We start from the raw sequence: 14,158 nt of genomic DNA, 5'->3' as shown, positions 1-14,158 counted from the left end.
AACAGAAATAATCTATACTCGTATCACAGTCGTATGATCAAACATGTTTGCTCAGATAGGACCACACTTATTCCTATAATATTTTAAAAGTGTGGAGCAGAAAGGGATTTATGACCATCCCTCTTTGCATAATCTCTCTCTCATGAGTCAGGGCTCTTCCCTCATGCTTTCTTTTTCTCAGCTGACATTTTAGGGTGTCTATAGCTTGTATGACTGTAGAAAACTCCTTAGATACCGTTTGTGTTTTCTTCTGTTGTGTCTTTGTTTTTGTTTAGCCATATAAAACAAATACCTTGTCACATACTATTTTCGCTTCTCTTAAGAAGTATTTTCTGAATTCCCTTGATATTTCAAACAGTTCATGGTGTCATTTGCTCTCACAAGGGTCCATTAAGGAAAATCGGACCACAGGATCACAGGTTTCCACTGTACTTAACAGAAGGTTTAAGGTGAATGGATGAGTTTAGAAAAAGGATCAGTTCTTGTAGTCTTTTCCTGACATAAGAAAACCAAGATCACTTGTTAAACTACTACTATTCAAAAATATGTATACACCCCAGGGGAATAGGAAGTCATGAATTACTCATGAAAGGTTTTGACCAACTTAAAAACAGGATGTATAAATTTCAACATCTAGTCCTGTTGCATTTTAGTTCAATTGATTTGAAAGATATATATATATTTTTTTCAAATGAAAATTAAATTTGTTATAAATTTTTTTTTGTGTGTGAGCTGTTATGTTATACAAATTGTGATAACAGCTGTAGGCAGGAAGGATCTTCTGAAGCACCCTGTTTTTTACCGGATTTGGAGAAACCTCTGACTAAAATTGTTATTTTACAGTTTCCTGAAGAGGCTGCTCACTGTGGGTTCATAATGTTCTTCATTTAATGAAGAGTTATTCTTTGTCAAATCATCTTCAGACGTTCTAGTTGAGCTCCTAGAACAAAGCAGGCCTTTGTGTTGAGCTTCTTCAGTCTGCCAAAGGTTCGTTTCACGAAGCAGGTTTAAAGAAAACTCTGAGTTTGTTTATCATTAATCAGGGAAACTGAGTTTTCTGTTTCACTAGGTGAGGTTACTCAACCCATGTGTCTGTTACCGTAGTAACATTCTCCTTAGAGCTACCCTGATCAGTAACATGTTTTCCACGATAAACTCACTGCCCTCTGTCTCCACCCTCCTTAAAGCTAATCACACCATTTTATTTCCTGATACAATCAAGAGTTTTGTAGTTCTATACGACCACCAAAACATTTTTAAGTAGGTCAATTAGACACAATATGTGTTAAAAACATAAACATGTCATGTCATTTTGATGAGGATCCATTCAATAAAGGAGTAGCATTAATTCGCAGAGAATTAAATATATGTTGGGAGAGGGTTCCCAGACCGTGTATAGATGTCCTTTCATATTCAGAAAGTTATCTTTACCTACGTTCTCATTGACCTTCTCAACCTACCGTTCTCACATCTGCAGCATTATACAGATGTTTAACAGATATTTCACAGAATCTACTGGTGAGGGAACATTGATGTGTGGGATAATAGCATTAAAGAAAACAACTACACAGTCAAACAGCCATTTGGTATTTACTGTGTAATTAAAGGCAGAGCCAAATGAGGAGGAACCCCATGAGATGATGCTCAGGTCCTACCTGTTTGAAGAACAAGTTTACGATTTTATCTTCACTTGTTGTCAGGTGTGCCTCTCTCTCACCTAAGAATACATTGATAAACTACCACTGAAGCAGTAAACTAGTTTTACCCTGTAATCTTATCATGATTTACAACACCTATGGCAGGACATAGTTACTGACTATGTACAGTACTTCTGATATCTGAAATACTTTTCTTCTAAGTCAAAATGATCATTTCAGGCTTCGAAAATGATGTCCATCTTAAAATACACATTCTGGAGTTCTAAACATGAATTTCAGATCTCCATAGTCTACTTTTACTGCTCATCATTTTTATTATGACCAGAAACAATAGGAACATGAAAATTCAATGAAAGATTCCAATTCTCCTAATTATGCTACAACAATGAAAGGTTATTTTACTCTAAAGCTATTTGGTATTTTTTTACACCTCGACAGCCAACAGCTATAGAGAGCACCGTGTAGAAAAGAGCAACTAATGGAAAATAGAAAATAAAAATAGAAGAAAAGGATCTCTAAGATCTCACAATGAGGAAAGATTGTGAAAGCTGACCGGAATGCTTTCCAAGAAAATTCCAAGTTCAATGAAACATTAAACATGACTCTATGTAATGATCTACAGGGATTAAGATTACTTTTCCCTAACAAACAAGGAAATAAGACAAGATAAAGAGCAGTTTTAATATGATTAAAGTTTACAGTGGACTCACAATGAGCAAACGTAAGATAATGGTTAAACTTTCATACAGCTGAACAGCTTTCTATGTTTCAAAAGTTTCATTAAAGATGATTCAAATTGAGTCAATGAGATAAAACAGTCAAACCAATATTGTAGAAAAGTTTTTTTTTTCTAAAATGTATCTTACTTACAGTTTTAAAATCTTATGCAAAAACAACCATGAGCCATACAATCACAGTCAAAGTTGGCTTAGGCAGATTTTTTGATCAGTAAACTTTTTTTTCTTAGAGAGAAGTGTCATAACAACTTTTCCAAAAGCATTGATCATTAACAGTCAAGTCCAGGGTAAAGCTGTAAAAAAGATTTCTTAGATCTCTCAGCAAACCACACCAAAAAACCTTCTGAACTTTCTACTGTAAGGTGTCAGAATCAAGAGCTATGTAACTGCAGTGTGTTGCATTACTTCCAGTAATTAGTCTGTCACTGACAGTCACAATGTGTGACCTCTACACTATTCAGGGAGGAGAAATCACATGTTTGGAAATACCAGAATTTTAGAAAGCCTGAAAAGTTTTGTAACCTCATTATTTGTCTTACAATCTCATTTCAATGGCACCAAGTTTTATAAGAAAATACACAAATTAAAAGTCACCACTTTCATGTCGCTAAGCAGCACATTCAAGATGGTGCTGTTGACAGTGTGTCCAAATCTCCTGATGATTCTTCAAGTTTTTGCAACTCGAATTTAAAATGTGCTTCCACTTGACATGTGTCAGGGTCCTGAACAGTATTGCTGCTTTTTGGTAGACATTCTGTAGACCAAGAAGGAAATATGGCTAAACCTGACCACGTGTATTTTCAGACAGCATTGTAGGCAAATGCTGGTTTTGTATTGTAGTCAGGACAAGCTTCATTCACTTAAGGCATTTGACCAAAGTACCATACATAATGACCTTGAAAAGGCTGTTCACACTATAACTCTTCGTCTGGAGTGCTGAAGTGCCCTGTATTCTGGTATAAATCTGTCTTTATTGAGTCAGTTCCAAATCACACAAAATAATATTTTGGTACACCCCAAAAACATATATGCTAATGTAAATGTAAAGAGCTTTGGAGATCGATTGCCTTGAAAATTTGAGTCCGTATGACTCTTTCTCTTAGTATATCCTTATTTAGTGAACAGAAGTCTTTGCTGTATGAACTTATTTTCAGAGGGCTAATTGAAAATAGTGCTGTTTTGTCACCCAGCTTTTATTGTCATTACACTGTGACAAGTACAGAGCAACAAAATGAGCTCTCTGCATTGAACCCATACCCTTGGGGAGCAGTGGGCTGCCATTGTGCGGCACCCGAGGAGCAGTGTGGGGTTAAGGTTTTTTTGCCTAAGGACCCAAAATGGCAGTGTGTGGGAGTGGGGATCAAATTCAGAATCTCAAGATTCTAAGCTCTATGCCCTAACCACTAGGACACAACATTCCCGCTAAGTTGTTTAAACTTTTCATTAAACCTCAATGGAGGTTGTTCTCACTGCAATATTTGTGATGTGTAGAGCAAGGCCAGTGGAGAACTTTAATAATTCTAATCTGAGAAACCATCTGGTTAAGTGCAATGTTTCTCTCAAGGCTGAAGAGTGCACCATTTAGATACCCTCAGATCTATGGCTCAATTTCCTGCATTCGGCACCATTAGCACACCTGCATCTGTTAACAAATCATTGTCTGCAGCCACTAACCTATAAGGAGAAATGTATGGAACATTTGGTGATGCAACATTGACAAGGATGAAGCTAGTGAGGCAGCTGCATCATCTTCATTGCTTCACAAAGTAAGCCTGGTGATTAAAGCTACAGTGTGTAATAATTATAGCGATATACTGACAAAAATGTAAGATGTTACACATAAGCATATTATTTATCATCATCTGCAAACTGAAGGTCTCAATCTTTATGTATGTGTTGCCTTAGAAATTGGTATTATAATTACATAGGAGCGCACACATGTATGATGACATACATCTTTGAGCTATGACTTGTGCTTGAATGTTACTACTATATACAATCCTACAAAGACTAATAAATACAATTTCTATATTATTTCTGTAAACTAGACTTGCATTGGTAATGACTGGCAACAGGTCGGTCTTTATGAAGATCTCAATGGTCATCCAGTTTTTGATGAATTTTCCTCTGAGCGGAAACACATCTTTTTCCTACACTAGGACCATGAATGTTTTTGTCAGAGTGCCCAAAACAGGAGGAAGAATAACCCAGAAAATGGAGGTGAGGTGAGGCAGCACTGTGGAGCTCAGCAGGTGCTGAGTAAAGTGCACTGTAGGCCCGGGAGAGGCCACGACTGGCAAGGGCTAGCTATAAAGTTTAACAGTGGAGGATTGATGGAGGACGGTGGGTAAACAGATCGCTAAAGGCGGGGAAGAGAGGCTGTGGATGTCAGCGGTAAATCTGAGAAGCCAGCCAGGGAGACATAGCAGGAAAACGCGGCAGCAGGCTGAGGCTAGCCTCTAAACACTGACTGCTGGAGGTGAAAGGAGGACAACTGAGGGTCAGAGGAGTGACGGAGCAGGATGAGACCAGGTAGCAGCTGGTTGAAATCTATGCTAGAGGTAGGACGACGAAACAGTCCCTCTAGGACAAAATCAAAATGGTCTTTTTAAAGCAACCCACCATCCACTTAAGAGCATTCCCCACTTTATGATTTGTCAATATTATTGTCTCCATCTTCCATTTTGATTTAAAAAAGCTTGTCTCCACAGCTTCCTTCATTAGGACAGTGGGCACATCTCCCAATTTTTATTCCTTGCAATACACAATCAATGTACATGAGACAAGAGGATTTTAGACAAGGGGATTTTATGCTGTGGTTGGTAATTGGCAGATTGGCAGTACCAACACAGATTATCTAATACAGTGTATCAGTGCCCTATTGGCCCAAATTTGAACTCTACCAGTCCCCAATAATAACTTTAGAAAATGCTCATGACATTAACATTAACTATATCAGAATATAGCATGTATAAATTATAATTGGCCTTCCTGATGCTTTCCAAAACAGATTAGGAATCAAAGCAGCCAAGAGGAGCATTTGGAGTGACAGCTGTCTAAAAGTGTATACATGAATATATATGTAGTGTATATATGAATGTTTAAATTAGAATTTATCTGCATCATTTTCAATAAATATGGATGGGTGGATGGATGTTATTGAAATATGATGTTACAGGTAATACTGGAAAGGACCAGAAAGCATCCTTATATTCATTTACAGTTTATCAAATTAATTAATAGACACTATTTGCAAACACTCCTCCTGCATGTTTACGGATGATAACGAGGTTCATCAGCAACTCATGTTGTATAATTCTGGTGACATCGAGTATCATTTTGAGAGCTCCATTAACACACTGATTGTGCATACAACATTGAGACTAAATTGCTTCCAATCACTTCGGTTATCACTGGACAGTTGACAATTATAAACTGTTTTCGTGACGGTTGTTTTAATAACAGCATATGCCTTCTCACAACAACCACAACCTAACACATCTAACTAAATGCTGCTGGAGTTAATGTTCTTATTTTGCAATTTTTTTCTGTTTGATCCTTAGTGCATTGGAAGTAATGACCATTTAGAAATTCTGAGTGATAACAAAGATCAGGATGACCAAACGGTGTTAGATCTGCTTGTTTATTCTTCCTTTCTGACAGTTTCTGTGCTGATGTGCATGTGGGTGCTGCTCCTACCTTGACAGGTAATTGGATCCACCTGGAGCTCATTTGCCTGCTGGCTTCATAAGGGTACTATGTTTGTGAGAAAGTAGATTATTGCTTACTTAGTGGTTAAACAGGTGTAACCTCTACTCAATAAGCGCTCCTCGTTTGTGTTAACTCATTGGATCTTTCCTTTTCTACGCAAAACTCTTCCATGGTTTTGAAACGGATTCCTAGTTCTCCTTAGTTCCTGTTGTACTCCCAATTCAGCTGTGGTCCTTTTCCTAGCTTAGCAAAACCGCCAAGCACCCATCCAAAGCCTGTCCACCCTCCTACAAAATGTCAGCACCATCATCCATCACCAGCAGCCTGTACCACATAGCAAGCTCCCAGCATATCCAGTTGAACTAATCCAAAACAATGGCAATCAGAATCATCTGTATCACTAAGCTGGTCATCAACACACTAACACAAACCAGCTTTGACTGATCATTCATGTGTGAACGCACATGTATAAAGGGGTGGTTTCTATGTAGCAGACCAATTATAATCATTAGAGCAGAAGGAATAGTGCCGTATTTCTCATAAAAAAACTCATCTTACAGAAATACAAAGAGTAAAAAAGGTCTAAATGGAAAGTCAAACATGGTGCAGCATGAAAGAGTCCCCAAATGATGTGGCAAAAGATTGCCATTATATAATCGCAAACTTTTATATTTCACAACCTGATCTTTATAATGTGGTGGCTATGAAATTTACAGAAATCCAGGTATGGACTCAACAGCGATGGCATAAATCCTTCTCTTATACGATGTACAGAAGCACTCCTGTGGGTCACACAGCCAACACATTGCTCTATAAGGTCTGGCATACAGTACATATGCTAGTCCGGTCCCTGAAAACCTGTATCACTCATATTGTCATAGTGATCCAAAGGATCTTCTATTCAATTCAATTCAATTCAGTTTATTTATATAGCGCCAAATTCACAACACATGTCATCTCAAGGCACTTTACAGTTCAACCAGATCATACAGTCAAATTGATACAAAGTTTTCTATCTAAGGAAAACCAGTTGATTGCATTGACTCATTGACTCAAATACAATCCCCCACACTAAGCATGCTTGTAGCGACAGTGGAGAGGAAAAACTCCCTTTTAACAGGAAGAAACCTCCAGCAGAACCAGGCTCAGTGTGAGCGGCCATCTGCTGAGTCCGACTGGGGTTCAAGGAGACAGAAGCAGAGATACAAAAAGCAGCTGTAAAAGGCGGCCCCGTCCAGGAAACACGCAGCCAGGCAGACGAGCTCCAACGCAGCTCCCATGCCAGAGGACGAAGAGAGCACATCCACTCAGTCACGGTCAGAGAAACAGGACCACACTGGAAAACAGGCAGATCTCCAACATCTATAAACAAGGGTGTTGATAGAAGCAGCACAGCTGATGTTTCTTTCCAGGATGACGTCACAGCCAAACAGGAACAGACGAGGCAAAGCTACTCTGAGGAAAAGCAGAGAGAGCAGAAGGTTAGAGATTGAACTAACAGATTCTGCAGAATAGGAGAACAGAGAGAGAATGAAGCAGAATGATGAAATGGGGGTCCCTATGTCCTCCAAAAGTCTAAGCCTATAGCAGCATAACTATAGAGATAGCTCAGGATAACCTGAGCCACCCTAACTATAAGCTTTATCAAAAAGGAAAGTTTTAAGCCTAGACTTAAAAGTAGACAGGGTGTCTGCCTCACGGACTAAAACTGGTAGTTGGTTCCACAGGAGAGGAGCCTGATAACTAAAAGATCTGCCTCCCATTCTACTTTTAGAAATTCTAGGAACCATTAGTAAACCTGCAGATTGAGAGCGAAGTGCTCTGTTAGAAACATAAGGAACAATCAGATCTCTGATATAAGATGGAGCTTGGCCATTTAAGGCTTTATATGTGAGAAGGAGGATTTTAAATTCTATTCTTGATTTAACAGGAAGCCAATGAAGAGAAGCCAGGATAGGCGAGATATGATCTCTCTTTTTAATTTTCATTAGAACTCTGGCTGCAGCATTTTGGATCAGCTGAAGGCTTTTAACTACAGTTTGTGGACTTCCTGATAGTAAAGAATTACAATAGTCCAGCCTTGAAGTAACAAATGCATGGACTAGTTTCTCAGCATCACCCCTGGACAGGATATTTCTAATTTTTGTAATGTTCCTCAGATGAAAGAAGGAAATTCTAGAAACCTCTTTGATGTGGGATTTAAATGACAGGTCCTGATCAAAAATAACACCAAGATTTTTTACTTTATTATCTGAAATCAGTTTAATCCCATCCAAATGAAGTGACTGGCTAATCAGTTTCTTTTTCAGAGACTCTGGTCCAAAGACTATAACTTCTGTTTTGTCTGCATTCAGGAGCAGAAAGTTAAGAGTCATCCAGGTTTTTATGTCTTCAAGACATGCCTGTAATCTATGTAATGGGTTAGCTTCATCTGGATTTATAGACAGATATAGCTGGGTATCATCAGCGTAACAATGGAAATTAATCCCATGCTGTCTAATAATTCTACCAATTGGGAGCATGTATAAAGTAAAGAGAATTGGTCCTAGCACTGATCCCTGTGGTACTCCACAGGTAACCTTTGAGCGTGTTGAAGATCTATCATTAACATGAACAAACTGAATTCGATCAGATAGATAAGATTTAAACCAGTCTAGTGCTGTTCCTTTAATTCCAACAAAATATTCAAGTCTTTCTAAAAGAATATTATGGTCAACTGTATCAAATGCAGCACTAAGATCCAACAGGACAAGCACAGATACAAGTCCATTATCTGAGGCCATGAGAATATCATTAGTGACTTTCACCAGAGCTGTTTCAGTGCTATGATGAGCTCTAAAGCCAGACTGAAACTCTTCAAAAAGTTCATTATGGTGGAAGTGATCGCAAACTTGTTTGGCAACTACTTTCTCAAGAATTTTGGATAAGAAAGGAAGATTGGATATAGGTCTATAATTGACCAAGTCATCTGGGTCAAGAGACGGTTTCTTAAGCAGAGGTTTAATTACAGCAACCTTAAAAGCTTTAGGTACATATCCCTGTAACAGAGATAGATTAATCACATCTAAAATGGAGGAGGAGATCAAAGGGAATACCTCCTTAAATAACCTGGTTGGAACTGGATCTAACATACAAGTTGAAGGCTTAGATGAAGACAATAATTTTGCTAATTCAGAGAGTTCAACTGGATCAAAGCAGTCTAAACCCGGTTCAGATTCCATGACTACCTCAGGTACAATTGCGGATAGAGGAGTGCTTATGATCTTATTTTTAATAAGATCAATCTTATTTATAAAGAATCCCATAAAATCATTGCTGCTAAGAGCAGGTGGAATGGACGGTTCAACAGAGCTATGGCTCTGGGTGAGTTTGGCAACTGTATTAAAAAGAAATCTAGGATTATTCTTATTCTCCTCTATTAATGAGGAGAAGTATGCTGCTCTTGCTTTACAAAGAGTCCTCTTATACAGCAGTAAACCATTTTTCCAGACTAGGAAGGACTTTCGCAGGCCTGTGGAGCGATATTTTCTCTCCAGTTTCCTAGCATTTTGCTTCAAAGTATGCAGCTCTGCATTAAACCAAGGAGCAAGCTTTCTATTTTTAACGGTTTTCATTTTCAAAGGAGCTGCGTTGTCTAAGGCAATACGCAGAGAACTAGCAACCCCATCAACAAAATCATCAACCTGTGAAGGGGAATAAGCTAAGTTTTTGCACTCTGCAGCACTGCTCAGTGACACAGAGGAGAGAGAAAGTGAAGCAGATTCTTTAAAATTTATAACTGCACTATCTGATAAAGATCTACTAAAATTGAACCTTCTTTTGGGGGAGGAGAACTCTGTTAAAGTAATCCTGAAGGTTATTGGAAAGTGGTGAGAGAGGACAGGGTTGTGAGGAAATACTGTTATTTCTTCACATTCTATGCCGTATGTCAGCACAAGATCCAAAGTATGAAGATGAGAATGCGTGGGACTATTCACATTTTGAACAAAGCCAATAGTGTCTAAGATAGCATTAAAGGCTGCTCTTAAGCTATCGCCTTCAATGTCAGCATGGATGTTAAAATCTCCCACTATGATGACCCTGTCAGTATTTAATACCAAATCAGAAAGGAACTCTGAAAACTCATCTAAAAATTCAGAGTAAGGACCTGGTGGACGATACAAAGTTACAAAAAGAAGTGGTTTTCTTGCCTTGAAATTTGGATCAGGGAAATTAAGGGTTAAATGTTCAAAAGAGTTGTAGATATTAATTGTTTTGGGAGTAATCAGTAAGTCAGACTGGAAGATTGTTGCTACTCCTCCTCCTCGCCCAGAACTTCTGGGGATGTGAAAATTTAAATAGCTTGAAGGAGTTGCCTCATTTATGCTCACATAATCCTCTTGCTGCAGCCAGGTTTCTGTAAGGCAAAACAAGTCAATGTGATTATCACAAATCAAGTCATTAACTAGTAGACTTTTAGAGGAAAGCGATCTTATGTTAAACAGACCGCATTTAATTGTTTTAACTTTTTCCCCAATTGGAGTTATTTTGATTTTAATTAGATTGTCATGATTTACTACTTTGGGAATCTTTGCTAATTTATTAGATTTCGTGGGCAAGACACTGTCTGGATGGAGTAAAGAGTGGGTAACAGTAGAGAAGCTGCAGAGATGTGTGTTAAACTACAACTCTGCTTCCTGGTCTGCACCCTGGGTGGTCAGGGTTTTGGAGGACTAATAAATGTGGCCAGATTCCTAGAAAGAAGAGCTGCACCATCCAAAGTGGGATGGATGCCGTCTCTCCGAATCAGACCAGGCTTTCCCCAAAAGGATTGCCAATTATTAATGTAGCCCACGTTGTTTTCAGGACACCACCTAGACAACCAGCGGCTGAATGACGACATGCGGCTAAACATGTCATCACTGGTCAGATCAGGGAGGGGACCAGAGAAAATTACGGAGTCCGACATTTTTTTGGCAAACTTACACACCGAAGCAACACTAATTTTAGTGACCTCCGATCGGCGTAACCGGGTGTCATTACCACCAGCGTGAATAACAATCTTACTGTATTTAACCTTATCCTTAGCCAGTAGTTTCAGGTAGGATTTGATGTCGCCCGTTCTGGCCCCCGGCAAACATTTGACTATGGTCCCTGGTGTCTCTAATGCCACGTTCCTGACTATGGAGCTGCCAATCACCAGAGTGGGCTTCTCAGTGGGTGTGTCACTGAGTGGGGAAAACCGGTTAGAAACGTGAACGGGTTGGTGGTGACCAGTGGGCAGAGATCCACGACTACGCTTTCTGCGTACAGTTACCCAATCGCCTGGCTGCTCAGGCACTTTTGGAGGACAGCTACGTGGGGGGCCTACTTTAACTCCTGGATGTTCAACAGCCTGAAGCCTGGATTCTAACTCTGACACCCTCGCCTCCAAAGCTACAAAAATACTACACTTATTACACATCCCATTATCACTAAAGGAGGCAGAGGAATAACTGAACATCTGACACAGAGAGCAGGAGAGAGGAGAGGAAGAAGGAAGAGTTGGAAAAGAGTCAAGGGAGGGAGAGAGAGAAGCCATAGCAATGCTAAGCTAGCGCTAGCCTAGGCTAGCTACTCCTTGCTATCAGAAATAAAACCGTGTGAAACTGACAAGTGCTCAGTAGAAAAGTGCAGCAGAAGGTGCTATGTTTTAAAGTAGTCAGTTAGAGTTACTTAGATACAGAGATATCACAGAGAAAATAACTTAACTTCAGATGGAGATCCTCTGAACAGCTGCACACTCAGTTAATCCAAACAGGAAGTGAACAGGTCCAAACAGGAAGCCTTCTCTCAATATGAGCTCTGATTTTTATTTTATTTTATATCTGTTTTTTTCTATTTAGCTTCATTAAACAATTATACAAGAAAAAAGTGAATACCAGCGGCATATGAGGACATTATTATTTTAGTTCTTTTTCCTTCTGAATTAGTCGTGTCTTCAATGAGGGACACGTTACGATTCCTGAAAAGCTGACGGTACTGCCCCTAAAGCTCCCCAAAGATCTAATTAGCACACTCATCAGTAGTAAGAATTTCGGCATCCATTCTGCACTGATTCTTGGGAATTTGGATAAAACAGGTTTTAATTTTGAAAATAAAAAGTTAGTTGGATTACAAAATCTGAAGGTATATTGTTATAGACCAAGGTCTTGGCTGTTCAGCAGTGTACAGGTGCAACCTCCTCATTTTGTATTTCTTTCATAAAATAGGCATTTTTCCAGTTATTACTTTGTTTTTGTCAACACCATCAGACACAATAAAAAGCTAATTATTTTTTATTTATTTGGTCTAATAAGTATTTAGAGTTTTTAAATCTTTATCTGGCATTGTTAGCACACATTTATGCTGTTAAATGTTGAATAATCATTTTTGTTAATTTTTTTTAACTGTATCATGTGTAGTCCTTTAAAATATCTAACATCAGATAACGTTTACTTTAAGCCTAAATAGAAAAAGTCATGTTTTTTTATTTAACAAACATATTTTTGTATTAAAAGAGACCATTACTTTAATGAGAGAACAGCACTGAAGAAACATATTGCAAGCATATTAATTTAAAACGAATAAAAAGCCCTCTGACGGTGGTGACTTTAGAACTGACGGTGGTGACAGTGGCCTCATTTCAACATACAATTCCAAACTGTATACAATTCAAGTCAATGGTTTCTTGCTTATTAACTTTATTTAACTATTTGGTCCAAAAAATAACAATCATGAGCACTGTGACAAATATTTTTCAAGGAATATAAGGTACAATTAAGAAATATCATTATCAGTCAGAATCATTCTCTGATGCTTTATTTTCTTGCGTGTGATTGTGTCCTGTTTGTCAGTTGTCATTCGTGCTGCATTATGGTAGAAATTTTGAACCTTCTGAGTAATTGCTTGAATATATGTAGGTTTTTTGTCAGTAGGCCTTCACACTTCTTTTGATATTCCCTGTTTCTTTTCCTTCTTTCCTTCACAGATAGCTGCTTCCTAGCCATAACTTCCTAAAATACATAAAGTCAAAGTTGAGTGTAATGACTATGAAATTGGGGGGAATTACAGTAAATGTTAGATTTGGTTAAATGTTGCCCTGCCATAGCTTACAAGGAATATTGTATACTATGTGCTATGTAGGTAGGTAGTAGGTGCACTATGTGCATCCCAAATGATGTAAACCAAATGAACATGGCATAATAGTGAATTGAGAGACAGGGAAGGCACACCCCATCCCCTAGGGTTATACAATATGTAAGAAATCTAGGCGGAATTACATAAATAAAAATATAAAAGAGGTTAATGAAACATTACAGATCAACAATTATTTTCTAGCCTCCATTGAGAACCATTTGTAGTTTTTTGTCACCACCGTCAGACTGTGCGTCACCACCGTCAGACAGAAAATCTGACGGTGGTGACGTCTGACGGTGGTGACAAAATCCTACTCTTTCACATGATATGCATGAGTTGTTCACATTAGCCATCTTGTTTCCCCTCTGTTGCTAGCTACTTTAGACCTCTTCTTAAAAAGTAAACATTTATGTCATAATCTAATCTAATATTTTTTATACAAAAGAGACGGTGTTGACATGTTATGGTTGTGACATTAGCAGTGTCCAAAAAATATGAACAAGTTTAAGAGAAAATAGCAAACCTACAGGAGCTTGAGTGACCTTAAGGCATCCAGTAGAGCTGAAGATTTGAAAATGGGGTCCTCAGGCATGTAGTTGACCTTTTAGTTGCCTGATTTTATTGCTTTTTATAAATATCTGACGGTGGTGACAAATATGTGGGACACATTTTGAACAATCACAAAATAATGGTTATTATTGTTCAAAACTCACTGTTTGTAGTTTTAAATACATATTAAAATGTACCCTTTCATTTGGTAAAGATATTATTCAATTCAATTATTACTTTTTGTTTTTTTAATCAAGTTGAAATGATTATCTCCTATCCAAGGACAACTGATTTTATAGGCAATGGGCCAGCATATAATCATTAAATTAACAATAAAATAAAAAAACTTTAAAAGAACCTTGCATT

This window comes from Cyprinodon tularosa, unplaced genomic scaffold, assembly GCF_016077235.1.
Source record: "Cyprinodon tularosa strain WSP-4 unplaced genomic scaffold, ASM1607723v1 ctg295, whole genome shotgun sequence".
NCBI lineage: Eukaryota > Metazoa > Chordata > Actinopteri > Cyprinodontiformes > Cyprinodontidae > Cyprinodon > Cyprinodon tularosa.
The sequence above is the reverse complement of the archived record's forward strand: the minus strand, read 5'-3'. Positions refer to the sequence as shown.